The following is a 14176-nucleotide window of genomic DNA, read 5'->3' on the forward strand; positions in this document are numbered from 1 at the left end:
GTGTGTGTGTGTGTGTGTTTCACTTGATTGGTTTTTGTTGTTGCTGAGTAACCCCGGTCTGTGTGGCTTAGTAGACTCACCAACCATTGACGAGAAACCGCCCCTACAGGGTCGTCCCATGCAGTGAACCAATGTTCCCTTATGATAAACAGCGCCTTACCACAGCGAGGCGGGGGAAAGATTGTGAAGGTTTGGTTCTCGGATGGACGCCGCATTTGTGTCTCTCCACCCAGTTAACCGGGGAAACAAGAGGCTGGACAGTAAGAAGTGCCAGTGGGATGAAAATGTAGTTTAGTGTTAGAGTATGTGTATGATATGATTTTTTTTTTATTATTTTCTTTTAAGGTCAGGTTAGGTGCTTTGGCCCCTTTCTACAGTGACGCCTGCATTATAGTTCCTCTCTTCTCTGCCCCCACAGTGCGGTTCCGGGCCATCCTCCTCACCAGGGAACTCAAGCCGTATGATGAGCCTGTCGACGTCTTCGTGCTGGTGAGTCCTCGTGTATTCGTCTCTCTCATACACTCGGCAGGCTGTCCGTGAATTTATTACCCGTGAATACATTTGCGTTTTTCTCTTATTTCCGTCGTGTTAGCTGTCCGGGAATTTATTAATGTATTTGTATTTATTTGATCGTTCAGGTGAATATTTTGGCTAATTGGTTCTCTTCCTTAGTATTTTTAAGTTTTCATTTTTTTTTTGTTTTTTTTTTTTGGATCTTTTCATTCTGTCTCCAAAATTTGTAACGGATTTGTAGTATGTCATTTGTATTAACCTTTATTTTCTAGAAGCAAAATTGTGATATCTTAATGTAAAACTGAAACGTGAAACAGAAAAGGTAAAATTACTAAGAAGAATGTAATGCAGATTTGAAACAGGAATGTGAAAGATAAAACAGTATAGAAATGTTAAACAGAAATGTGGGGTTTATTGTGGCGTGAGGTGTGGGCACAGGTGTTGGTGCTGGTGTTGGTAGAGAGAGGGAAAAACGAAAGGAAAGAATGAAAGAAAAAAATAATAATTAGGCGAGCTTACAAACTGAAGAATTGAGGGTGCTGGGGTGGGTAGAAAATTTATCCATGTGTTGGTAGGAAAGAAATCTGTGGATATATGGAAAATAAATTCATGGGTGTTGGTAAGAAATGAATATACAGGCGTTGGTAGCAAGTAAGTTAATACCGGTACTTTTGGTAGGAAATGAATCCATAGGTGTTGGTAGGAATGAATCTGTGGTTGCTGGTAGTAAATGAGCGTGCACATGGAAGTACACGTGAGAATACAGGTGATCTTTTCTCCCCCCCCCTTCCTTCCTCTTCCCTTCCTTCCTCCCTCTCCCCTCCCTCCTCCTCCTCTTCCCTGCCTTCCTACCTCTTCCCCCCTCCCTCCTCCTCCTCCTCCTCCTCCTCCTCCTCCTCCTCCTCCTCGTCCATTTCTACTTCTTTCACTGCGTCCTTCATACCCCTATTTCTCCCTCCTCTCCCATTCCTTTCTCCCACACCTTCCATCCTCTTTCATTCTCCTCCCTTCTTACTCTCTCTCTCTCTCTCTCTCTCTCTCTCTCTCTCTCTCCCAGCCCACCTTTTCTTCTCTCCAGTACCCCTTCCTCCATCCTCACTCTTTCTCCTCATCTGTCCCTCTTTCCCCCTATCCTTCTGTCTTACCCCCCCCCTCTCTCTCTCTCTCTCTCTCTCTCTCTCTCTCTCTCTCTCTCTCTCTCTCTCTCTCTCTCTCTCTCACACACACACACACACACACACACACACACACACACACACACACACACACATCCCTCACCATCTCTCTTCCTCCCTGTCCCTGTTTGTCTCTCTCTTCCTCGCTCTCCATCACCGCACACCAGCGTTATGCAAGAACAATAGAGTGAACACTTTCTGCATAACAATGATCTCTCTTCTGTGTTAAGGTCGTCGGGTCTTCAGGTGTGTGGGTGTGGTGGGTGTGTGGGGTTGGCAGGTGTATGGGTGTGTAGGTGTGTGACTGGGTGTGTGGGTGTGGCAGGTGTGTGGGTGTGGCAAGTGTGGGTGTGGTAGGTGTGGCAGGTGTGTGGGTGTGACATGTGTGTGGGTGTGGCAGGTGTGTGGGTGTGTAGGTATGTGGGTGTGACAAGTGTGTGGGTGTGGCAGGTGTGTAGGTGTTGGAAGCTGTTACATAAGGCGAACTAGTTAAGAGGTGATTTAGAGAGCAGTGCACGTCTAATTGGGCTGTTAGTATGATTAGAATGAGTGCCTTGTGTGGTGAATATGAATGCCTAGTGTGTTTAGCTTTCAAGGTAAGGTAGGATGGTTGGTATGACATCTTAAGTGTGCTTTGTCTGGAGTTGCTAAGCATTAGTTGGTTTGTGTGATGTTTGTGTGGTTTGTTTGGAAGAGAGAGAGAGAGAGAGAGAGAGTTGTGGAAAAAGATATCAGAATAGGCGGTAGATGTCGATTGATTTCTGATACAATTAACAGAAACAGATGTGCCAATAGTGTCGCAGGTGCCAGCATCCGATACAGGTGTTTGAATGGCCAGATACAGGTGTCAGATGAGCGGCGCAGGTGTCAGAAGTCAGGTATAGGTGTTAGAAGAGTCAGGTGTAGGTGTAGAGGCCAGGTGCGTTATAAGTCAGGTGTAGGTGTTAGAAGAGTCAGGTGTAGATGTAGAGGCCAGGTTCGTTAGAAGTCAGGTGTAGGTGTTAGAAGAGTCAGGAGTGTTTCTATTAATGTGATGAGCGCTGGTTATGAGGGAGGACTGAGTCTCCTTGGTTACTAGCCAAATCCACCCTCCAGTCTAAGTAATCTCGGCCATCAGCTAGGTTGTAGGGGGTTAGGAATCTTTGTCAGACAAGAGTAAATGAACTATAATAAGAACCAGAGGAAGAGGAAGAACAAGAGGAGGAAGTCGAGGAGAAGGAAGAGAAGAAGAAGAAGAAGAAGAAGAAGGTGGAGGAGGAGGAGGGGGAGGAGGAGGAGGAGGAGGAGGGGGAGGAGGAGGAGGGGGAGGAGGAGGAGGAGGAGGAGAAGAAGAAGAAGATGAAGAGGAAGAAAATCATTGTACTTAGAACTCATTTGTTTTTCACTTCACCGTAATAAGCCCTTAATCCAAGGATAAATATAATCGTCTGGAAATTAAAAATAATATTAATAATAATAAAACGAGTAAAGACGGTATGGTTGTGAAAGAGTTAAGTAGTGGGTCAAACCTGAGAGCAAGAGGCACCAGAGAGAGAGAGAGAGAGGCCCACCCTAGACACGGGAGTAGGCCGGAATAATTGGCCTGCCGTTTTATGGAGGGAAGGCCCCAAGCGTTGGTACCATAGAGAGGAGAGGAGAGAAGAGAAGGGGAGAGAAGGGAAGAGGAGAGGAGAGGAGAAGGAAGGGAAGAGGAGAGGAGAGGAGAAGGAAGGGAAGAGGAGAGGAGAGGAGAAGGAAGGGAAGGGAAGAGGAGAGAGGAATTTCCCACTTACAGGAAAATCTGTACCAAGATCAAACACAGCACTTATTTTTTTTTTTTTTTTACGCGTCTACATTTTTCATATTTTCCTTATTAGTTTATCTTTCACTGGAGCCTCTTGTAAAAAAAAAATAAAGAGTGTTGGTTTGTCAGCGGTGAGCGTGAAACAGAACGATCGGCATGGCAGTGTAAGAAGAAGAGAAAGAAGGGAAGGAGAGCGGCAGGGTTCTTAAATTTGCGAGTGAGAAGGAGGAGGAGAAGGGAAAGGTACGATCCTCAGAAAAAAATAAAATCATTAAAGGATCATCAAAACGAAAACTGCCCTTGATAGTGAAGTGGTATAGGGGAGGAAGAGGGGTAGGGGTCTGTATTGTGCAAGTGGGGAGGGGAGAAGAAGGGGAGGAAGTTATAGAGGGGGGAAGTAGAGGGAGGTGAGGAGAGTGGGAAGTTAACGAGGGAGGGGGAGTATGGTGCTGCCCTATAAAGCCTGTGGAGTTGTATGCCCTCCCATCCATAAGTTTTCCAGGCCGTTAGATCCGTTGTATTAGGTGGGGAGCCGATGCTTAGCTCTTGCGTAAGGTGCAGGGAGCTTTACACCTTTGGTTCTTTGCCGAATTTCTACTTCATTCCCTACTTACGGACGATTTTCTTCAGTTAGGGAGAGACTTTTGGAGTTGGGTGAGTTACAGTGTCTTCATTAACTCTCTCACTGCAGGGGCGCTCTCCCAGACAGTAAAATCGCCTGAAGGTAGAGAAAATAAAATAAATTTCTTCATACCAGACTTCTCCCCTAAGCTTAATAAAATCGTCCTGTGGTAGTAAGAGCAGAGTAAGGCCGTTCGTCGATCGTACTCCTTGTTTCTTGAATCCGATGGACTGGAGGCTGAAGTCGTGCTCCTTTCGGGGGATAGAGTGGGAGTTTAGGGACCTATATATAACCGGACAGCTTAGAGCGTTCGTATGAAGGCGTCTTTCTCAGCGCTCATCATATCAGCATCCAAGAGAAACACATCAGTCCACCGTGGAAGTCGAAGAAGAAGGAGAGGAAGAATGAGGGAGAGAAGGAGGAGGAGGAAGTGGAGGAGGAGGAGGAGGAGGAAATGAAAAGAAAAAAGAGAAGAGGGAGGAAAGAAAAATGGAAGTAAAACGTCTCTAGTCCTCACAGCAGAGTGAATGATAGTTCTTTTGCTTCCTGCCTAGCGCACCTGCCGCCAGCTCACCTGCACAAGGAGCTGCAGACCCTCCTTTATGATTCCCTTCCTTCACAAACACGGCGAAGACACGGTTCACCTCTTGCGGCTCTGCCTTCTCTTCTGACATCACTTTTGACTTCTGACTTCTCGTGACTTCCATCTGACTTCATTTTTTACTTCGCATCTGATTTCTTACATCACTTTTGACTTCCCCTCTGACTTCAGTTTTAACTTCACTTGTGACTTCTTAACTTCGCTTGCGACTTCACTTTTGGCTTCACTTCTGACTTCTGCATGACTTCTTTTCTGACATCTCTCCGAATCCTCTGCCAAATTTTCTTTTGACTATATCCGGTTGTGTCCTGCCTTCTGACTTCTCTTTTTCTGCTTCGCTGTCATCATCATCGCCACCACCACCACCACCACCACCACCACCACCACCAACAACAACAACAACGACAACAACAACAAAGGAACACATGAATCTCTCATATACCTGGCGTAGTCTAAGCAAAAAATAAAATAAATAAATAGAAAAAGCAAAGAAAATAATAATAAAAAAAAAAACCTTAGAAGATGGGCTCGCAGTGCACCGTGGATGATGAGAGGGAGATCGTAAAAAGGGAAAAGAGAGAGAGAGAGAGAGAGAGAGTCTACTATCTTCCTTGTAATCGACCTTTACCTTCAGCCGCACCTTTCCCGCCAAGGCCTTCATTCTGGTTGGTTAATGCCGGCTTCCTAGCACTTCTTCCTGACTATTTTTTTTATTTTTTGGGGGGTGGGTTACTTTTATATATCGATGTATGATTTTTTGAGTAACCCCTGTGGATAAAAAGTCTCATAGGTCGCAAGGGAATAATAGACTGTAATAAAATAGGTCGCCACGGAGTAGATGCTAAGAAAATTTACTTAATTGACGAGTATGCGAGCCCCAGACCCACCTGCCCATTCGCATCTACATGAGCCCCCCCCCCCTGCCTATTTATACCCTCATTCACTTACATCTTCACTATCTGCACCGTCCTTCCCGCTCCATCCCATAATCCCCAACACTGGTCCACCTAGCCATTCTCGTCTATCCATCATCCCCCCCCATCCCTCTACAAGCCAAGACCCCCTCCATATGTAAACCGTCCTTCCCGTCTAAGATTCCTACCTCCCTACGACTCCCTCCCTATGTACACCCTCCTTCCCACTCACCAAAGACCCCCTCCCTATGTACACCCTCCTTCCCATCTACCTACAACCCTCCCTTCCCTATCTACACCGCCCTTCCCTCTCCTTCCCCTTAATCCCCTCCAGTAATCAAGAAGGTCAGGTTATGTAATACAGTGTTGGGGCCACACTTGCTCCAGACATGTGATCAGCGCCATGGAACGAAGCGCAGGGTTAGTGCTATCATATTAAAGGATGAGCATCGCCGAATGTCCTTTACGATGCCGTACTTCCCGATGTTCATTATACGTTTTGGGGGTAGGTGTGTCCGCATCATAAACTCTCAAGACTTCTTTTCAGCCTCCTCTTGTAATTAAAGGGTTATGGAAGGCTGTATGTAACCCCCCAGCTCGATTTTTTTCCTCTCAACCAGCTGAGTAAAATCGTCTGGCAGTCGCAAGAATAAAATAACATGTCTCTGATCTGAAGGGGTTAAGATTCCATAGAGCTAGGCCTAACCCCGTACCGTTTTTCTTTTTTATTTATTTATTTTTTTTTTTGTCGTCTTTTTTTCATTCCCTTGTGAAAGAATTAGGGCAGGAAATACCCATAACTCGTACAGAGCTTCATTTTCCCCCCCCAAAGTCTCAACTACCCTTTTCGTGTTCCTTCATCCTGAATATAAAATCGTCTGACAATAGCCGGGAAATAGTACCTTAAAAATGACAGTTGGAGCTAAAAGATTAAAAAGGCTGCAGTAACTAACAACACTAGGGACTTCCAATATAAAACGCAGGTAGTCAGTTCCAGTCTTTTGCTATTATTCCAGTCCGTGTGTACTATCCTTGAGAAGAATAAAAAACAAAAAACAAAATTCCTTCGTGTTTACATATATATACGACCTTGGGAGTACAGTCCGTGGTACTGCCCCTCGACCGACACGCCACGGAGATTATCGTACAGGAGCCACAAGATTGACGTGCACCTCACTTGGCCAAAAATGGAGGGAGAGAGGGATTGAAAGGAGACAGAGAAGTTGATGAGAGGAGCCACCCGGGTTTCATATTAACAGACATCCTTGGGTTTATGTTGTTTATATGATGGTTTGTTTATGCTTTTGATTTCACAGATACAGCTTCTAAATATTTCACAACCAGACTAGAGTGAAACCAGCTAGAACAAAACCAGCTCGAGGAAAACCAACTAGAGTGAAACCAAAGAGAATGAAGAACTAGAGTGGAGCCAGCTTGTGTGAAACCTGCGAGTGAAACAGCTAGACTGAAACCAACGAGTGAAACCAACTAGAGCGAAACCAATTAGAGTGAAGATTAAAGTGAAAAAATGCGGAAAATAATAAGAAAAAAAATGGTAACAGTAAACCGCCATGGAAACTTAATCATGCGAAATAACGATCATTAATAAATCGGACCCAGCTGTGTGTGTGTGTGTGTGTGTGTGTGTGTGTGTGTGTGTGTGTGTGATGCTCGTCTTTTTTTTTATGGATTTGCTGGCCTGAAGATACCAAAATTTTTACCTTTTAACAGAAACCTTCAATAATGTAGCGTTTATATTTGCATTTATTTTTATCTAGACACAAGAAACGCCTGAAAAAAAAATTAAAAAGGAAGTAAATAAAAGACAAAGGTGATGAGCACATAGAAGGTAGTTAACAGGGAAAAATAGAAAAGTTAATGTACGCATTGGAAATTAAGAGAGAGAGAGAGAGAGAGAGAGAGAGAGGACGCGAACAGACGACGAAGTTGAACGAACGGGAAAGAAAAATAGTAAACAGAGGAAGTGGCCCAAACAGAAGACTGATGGATTAACAGAGGAAATAATTGATGAGTTAACGCAGGAAATGATTGATGAGTTAACAGGGGAAATAATTGATGAGTTAACACAGGAAATTATTGATGAGTTAACACAGGAAATAATTGATGAGTTAACACAGGAAATAATTGATGAGTTAACAGAGGAATTAATTGATGAGTTAACACAGGAAATAATTGATGAGTTAACACAGGAAATAATTGATGAGTTAACAGAGGAAATTATTGATGAGTTAACACAGGAAATAATTGATGAGTTAACAGAGGAATTAATTGATGAGTTAACACAGGAAATAATTGATGAGTTAACAGAGGAAATAATTAATGAGTTAACAGAGGAAATAATTGATGAGTTAACCTGGGAAATGATTAGGTGTTGATGGGTGATTGATGAGGAAAGGAAAACAGTATCGTTGGTCATCAATAATTTAATCTGTTGCTAAATCGCTAAGTTAAATCCGATAAATCCATGTGTAGCGGATTTGATGAGGAGGGAAGAGTGATGGGATTATTAGGAGGGTAGGCCTAGTGGGGGAGAGGTGTGTACTCTCTCTCTCTCTCTCTCTCTCTCTCTCTCTCACACACACACACACACACACACACACACACACACACACACACACACACAGACGCACAGAATGAGAGAGAGAGGGGGAGAGAGAGAAAGAAAGAAAGAGAGAGAGAGAGAGAGTCTTCCTGCCAAGCTAACACAAGGACAGGAAGGATGTTCGGTTAGATAGACAGATAGATAGATAAATGGGCAGGACAGGTGGATGGATAAGGTAGGTGGATAGGTACAAATGAGTGAATTGGAGACAAAGAAATAGATAGATATAGACAGACAGACAGATAGATAGATAGATACAGTAGACAGATAGATAGATAAACAAATTAGAAAAAGTATGTAGAGGTAGACAGATAAATAAGCAAGAAGACAGATAGACAGACAGAGGGAAATAAATGGTGGGATAGATAGATAGGTAGGTAGATAGATAAAAGGCAGATAGATAAACTCTTCCCGCCCCAGACGATTTTATTCAGCTTAGGGGAGACTTAGAAATGGAGGGGTTGGATACAGACTTCCTTCCTTTCATTCGTTCTTTCTTTTTCTTTCTTCCTTCCTTCCTTTCTTTCTTTCTTTCTTTCTTTCTTTCTTTCTTTCTTTCCTTCCTTCCTTCCTTCCTTCCTTCCTTCCTTCCTTTCTTTCTCTCTTTCTTTCTTCCTTTACGCCTCTCTGATTCGCTGTATTCGTTTCTTCATTCTTCTTCCGTTTCCATACTTCCCTACATCGTCTTTCTTCCTGTAGCTTTTATACCTCTTTCCTGTCCATTCCTTCCTTCCTTCCTTCTTTCCATTGTTCCTTCCTTCCTTCCATCCTTCCTTCCTTCCTTCCTTCCTTCCTTCTTTCCATCCTTCCTTCCTTCCTTCCATCCTTCCTTCCTTCCTTCCTTCCTTCTTTCCATCCTTCCTTCCTTCCTTCCATCCTTCCATACCTCCTGTGTCCATCCTTTCATCCTTCCACCCGTTCTCTCTACCCTTCATTCCTTTCTGTTCCTACCCATCCTTCCTTCCTTCCTTTATTTTTCTTTCCTTCTTTCCTTCCATCTTCCTTCCTTCCTTTTATTTTCCTTTCCTTCTTTCCTTTTCTTCCCTCCTTCCCTCCTTCCTTCCTTCCCTTTATTATTCTTTCCTCCTTTCCTTTCCTTCTTTCCTTCCTTAGTCCTACCTATCCTTCCATCCTTTCCGTATTCATTCTTCTTTCCCTCCTTCTTTCCATCTTTCCTTCCTTTCTCTTCCCTCCTCCTAGTGCAGGTAGGAAGGAGGAGGGAGGGAAGTCTTACGTAAGAGGGGCGCTGGGCAGGGCTGGGTATGGGGGGTCTTATTTATGGGGTATGTGTGTGTGTGTGTATGTGTGTGTGTGTGTGTGTGAGAGAGAGAGAGAGAGAGAGAAAGAGAGAGGGGGGGGGACATTGGCTCGTATTCTTGTCAGTTAAGGACGCTCCCTAACACCTCTTCCTTAGCTATTTATTTTTTGGTATATGGGTGGTTGACATCCTTATTCAGGTAGAGTATGGCGATATTGGAAGGAGTTGTGTAACTGAGAAGAGGAGAGTAATGTGTAATAGATCAAATAAATCGCTTAGGAAAAGGTGTTAGGGAGTTTCCAGAACCAAGTAGAATACCAGTCTATATGTAAACCCCCCAGTGGAAAAAAGCCTCCCCTGAGCTGAAGAAAATCGTCTGGAAGGAGAAAGAATATGGCATAAAGAATAGGTCATGTGTTGGAAGGCCTTAACCTTATATTTTCGACGGTGCACAGGTCCATATTTTTCTCCTGCTACTTCCAGACGATTTTATTCAGCTTGGGAGAGACTTAGGACTGGAGGGGTTAGTACCAGCCTTCCTTAACCCCTCAGGTACATCGGTGAGTCTCCTGGGCTGAATAAAATCGTCTGGCAGAGGAAGAAAAGACTACGAAATCGTCCAGGGATTGATACGGTTAAGGTTGTGTACACGTGCTGCCTGTCCTACTTTCTCCTCTTTCCCTTCACCGTATGATCCTGATAGCCTCTCTTGTCCTTTCCACTCCTTCCCCTTCCTCACATCCCTTTCCCTTTGTCCCTCCCCTTCCCTCTCTTCGCTTTCCCCTTCCTTCTTTCCTATCCCTTCACTTCCCCTTCCCTTCCTCCCCACCCCCTACTCCATCATTATTCCTCTATACATCATTTCTTTTATCCCCGTCCCCACCCTTCCCTATCCCTCTCTTCCTATCCTTCCTCCCATTTCTGTTCTCTTCCCTCATTCCTCTTAAGCCTTCATCTTCCCTCCCCATCCCTTCTCCATCTCTTTCACCTCTTCACTCATCCTTTCCTCTCCTTCCCACATCCCTCCTGTTTCTCTGTCCTAATTTCTTTCCTTTTTCTTTCCCTCCCTCAAGTTATATTACTGTCTCTCATCTCTCCCACTCCTTCTCCTCCCCCCCTTTCTATCCCTTTTGCATACGCCTCTACCCCTCCCCATTCTTTTTCTCTCCTTCATCCCTCCTACTCTTCCTCCATCCCGCTTTTCCTCCATCCCTCTCTACCCCTCCCGTATCACTCCTGCTCTTCCTCCACCCCCCTTTCCTTCCATCCCTCTTTCTGCCCCTCCCGTTTATCACTCCTATCCTTCCTCCATCCCTCTCTAACCCTCCCTCATCACCCCTACTCTTTCCTCCATCCCCCTTTCTCCCCCTCCCCCTTCTCCCCTCCCCTATGCCTTTCTCCCCTCCCCTATGCCTTTCTCCCCTCCCCTATGCCTTTCTCCCCTCCCCTATGCCTTTCTCCCCATTATGCATTCCCCTCTATGCTGCCTGTTGCCATATTATCATTTCCCATTAATCCTGACCATAGGGTGTGAGCGGCATTGGAGAGAGGGAGAAGGATAATAGGAAGAGAGGAAGGAGAGAGAGAGAGAGAGAGAGAGAGAGAGAGAGAGAGAAACGGGGAGGGGAAGAGAAGGGAGGAAGGAAGGACGGAAGAGGAGAAGATGTAAGGATGAAAGGAGAGTGGGAAGGGGAAGAAGAAGGAAAGGAAAGAGAATGGGGAGGGGAAGAGGAGGTAGGAAGGATAGAAGAAAGGAAGAAGAAGAGAAGAAAGGAGGGATGAAAGGAAAGTGGACAGAAGAAGAAGAAATTAAGAAAAGAAAGAGAATGAGGAGTAAGAGATGGAAAGGAAGGAAGGAAAGAGAATGTTTGGAAAGAGCTAAGACGTTGACAATTGATTGGTTAGAGCAGGAGGAGTACACCCTGCAAAGACGGTCGTTGTATGAGGTATGGCACTGACGAGGGGAGCCGATGGGAACAGATCTCTCACAAGTTCTTTGCTTGGGGGGTGGGGGGAGAGAATGAAAAAGTGTGGGGTGGGTGGGTGGGTGGGGCGGGAGGAGGGTAAGGGGATATAATAGACTGGTTAGTTCGGAGGTGGTGATGGTTTATTTCAGAACATTCTCCAAGAACAACAGGAAGTAAGCACGCGCCGCTCTCATATACCTGGCGTCTCACTGGAAAAAAAAAAAAAAAAAAAATCATATGAAAGGGTTTAATCCGTAGACTATTCGACATAAGGAAAAAAAAAAATACCTTATTTAAATACAAAGAAGTTCAAATGGAAGCAAATATCAACAGACCTATTTGTTCTTTCGAGGCTGTTTATTATATTGCAGATGAAACTAAAGAATCTGTTCTATGAGTTAAAGACAAGGGTAGAAAAGTAGGAAGGTCCCGTACCCCTCCCCACCACCAAACTTTCCAGCAGAACCCGGCAGAAAGTAGTGAGAAGGACCACAGTGCAAAATAGATAAACTGTCATGGAAATTTCATTATACAAGATGAATGGAAATGTTATTCATCACTATCTTAACCTGAAAGTGATAGTCATTAAGTCAACAATTCTTCATCTTCCTTCTTCCTGCTTTTCTCTCCTTCTTCCTCCGTCTTCCTCCTCCCTTCCTTCTCCTTCCTTCGTCCTCCTCCTCCCTCCTTCGTGTTCCTTCTGTCTTCCTTCCTCCTCCATACAAACTCACGCCGTCTTCGCATCCGTCATCGTGGTCAGAAAAACGTATGCAGTCACGGAAGGATGGGTTCGCCTCCCGTCATTACCGGCACAGAGGATTACCACACCGATACCATTACTCTTGTGGTACAGTATTTACGTTACTCAAGGCTGCTGGTGTGGGTCCTCTGGGTCTTCGTCCTTCGCTCCTTCCCTAATTACATCCTTCCCTCTCTGCCTCTCCCATTCCCTTCATCTTCTCGCTTTCCATCCCCCTCTGCCTCCTTCCCCACTTTCCTCCTCTCTTCTCCCTCTTATCCTCTCTCCTCTTCCTCCCTCCTTCCCTCCTCTTCCTCCTTCCCTCTCTCATTTTCTCCCTTCTTCCTTCTCTCATTTTGTTCCTCCCTCTCACTCCATCCCTCCCTCCTTCTGTCCCTTCTCATTATCCCAGCATAAAACTCCTGATCAATTTAAACCCTTCAATCCGATAACTTTTTATTTATTTATTTTTTATTCCCAGTGTTTTCAGATCAGTTTATTCAGTGTAGGAGAGACTTTTCGAAGAGGGGGAGAGATAGAGCCTTCATTTACCCTTTCAGGTTTCAAAAAGTCTTTCCTAAACTGAATAAAACCACCAGAAAATAACTATAATTAAGTGAAAAAATGCGACAACGATCTGAAAGGGTTAAGGTGTGTGGTTTCAAGGGTAGCTCAGGTGGATCGATAAATAATTGGCTTACCGGATGTTTAGAAATATATAATAATAATAATGATAATAATAATAATAATAATAATAATAATAATAATAAATTCTTGAGAAATGGAAAAGAATTAGACTGGAAGCGCCTTAAATAATTCCACAGGGTTCAGTGCTGGTACCTAATCTGTTTTTAATGTACTCGAATTTTACTGACGAAGGATTGTGTTCTGAAATATACAGTACAAAATTTGTGATGATACAGAATTTGTTAAAAGAGCGGATACATCTTCACAAAGGCAGACGATTCAGAGAGATCTTGATGAAGTGTTTGATTAGGTATAAACATTGTTGATATATTTCAGCAGTAGTAAATAGATACTGAAAAACATTGACAGTAAAAATAAGTCAGCAGTACTAGAAATAATATCCAGTCTAGTAATGTAATCCACGAAAACGGTTGTTGGAATTGAGGTATATAAAAATTTGAAATTAGGCAGACAGTCTACAACAGTTTAAAACGCCGACAGATTATTTAGATTCACAGGTAGAACGTTCAAATAAAAACTGGAAATATTGTCGTCACCTTTTACAATTCCCTAGTATGGCCACACTTAGAGTATCGTGTCCAGTTCTGGTCACCTTATTACAACGGAGATATGGAGATGCTTGAGAGAGTACAACGAATGGTGACAAAAATTATAGTTAGATTGGAAAAGAAACCGTACAAGGAACATCTTTAAGAACTTCGTTACCTTAAAATGTGTAAAGGAAAAAAAATTAAATGACAGTCGAAAAATACTACAGTAGATCGCTCGATTAATACAAGAGGAAATGGTTATAGAATTGTTGGTCTGCGTTTCCAGTCACATCAGACTAAGCATTTCTTCTTCAGTAGAATTGTTTTTGGTGGTGTTGTCGCTTAATTTACATCTGTCTGGTTCCCTACACTGTTTTTCTTGTCTGCGTCTTCGTGTGGCATGTTAAGACCGTGTGTGGCTCTTGTACAAGCAGGACACGTGTCATTGGTGATTCTACCCGACCCGAATCCTAATTGGTAACTAAGAAGGCCAGGTTGGTGTCTCGATTGCCGAGTTGGGTGAATCAGTCCATTCTGTTTAAGGATACCTGTGATGGGTGGATGTCGGGAGGAGGCCTTGTAACATAGTAACAGGGTAGAACTGTAAACACACAGAACGAAATGCCCTCCAGTGTGGTAAACTGAGAGACAGCATTCAAAAATCGCGTGGATAAGTATTTTCCTTTTACCCACAAGCTCATCATGTTCTTTGGTGAATAATATATCTCTGAATTCAGTGGTAA

At 43.8% G+C, this 14176-nt stretch overlaps 1 protein-coding gene across 1 annotated transcript in view; it reads left to right on the plus strand.

The window, feature by feature from the left end:
* Positions 1–427: 427 nt before the first annotated feature.
* The window catches only part of LOC145393024 (CD109 antigen-like), a 150721-nt gene continuing 136972 nt past the window's right edge, over positions 428–14176 (plus strand). Inside the window, exon 1 of the mRNA XM_080267348.1 lies at positions 428–489. The gene's annotated coding sequence lies outside the window, so the exon portion shown is untranslated. The remainder of the gene's footprint in view (positions 490–14176) is intronic.

The sequence above is a fragment of the Coenobita brevimanus genome, chromosome 23, assembly GCF_032717465.1.
Source record: "Coenobita brevimanus isolate Jiangsu-jjx chromosome 23, ASM3271746v2, whole genome shotgun sequence".
NCBI lineage: Eukaryota > Metazoa > Arthropoda > Malacostraca > Decapoda > Coenobitidae > Coenobita > Coenobita brevimanus.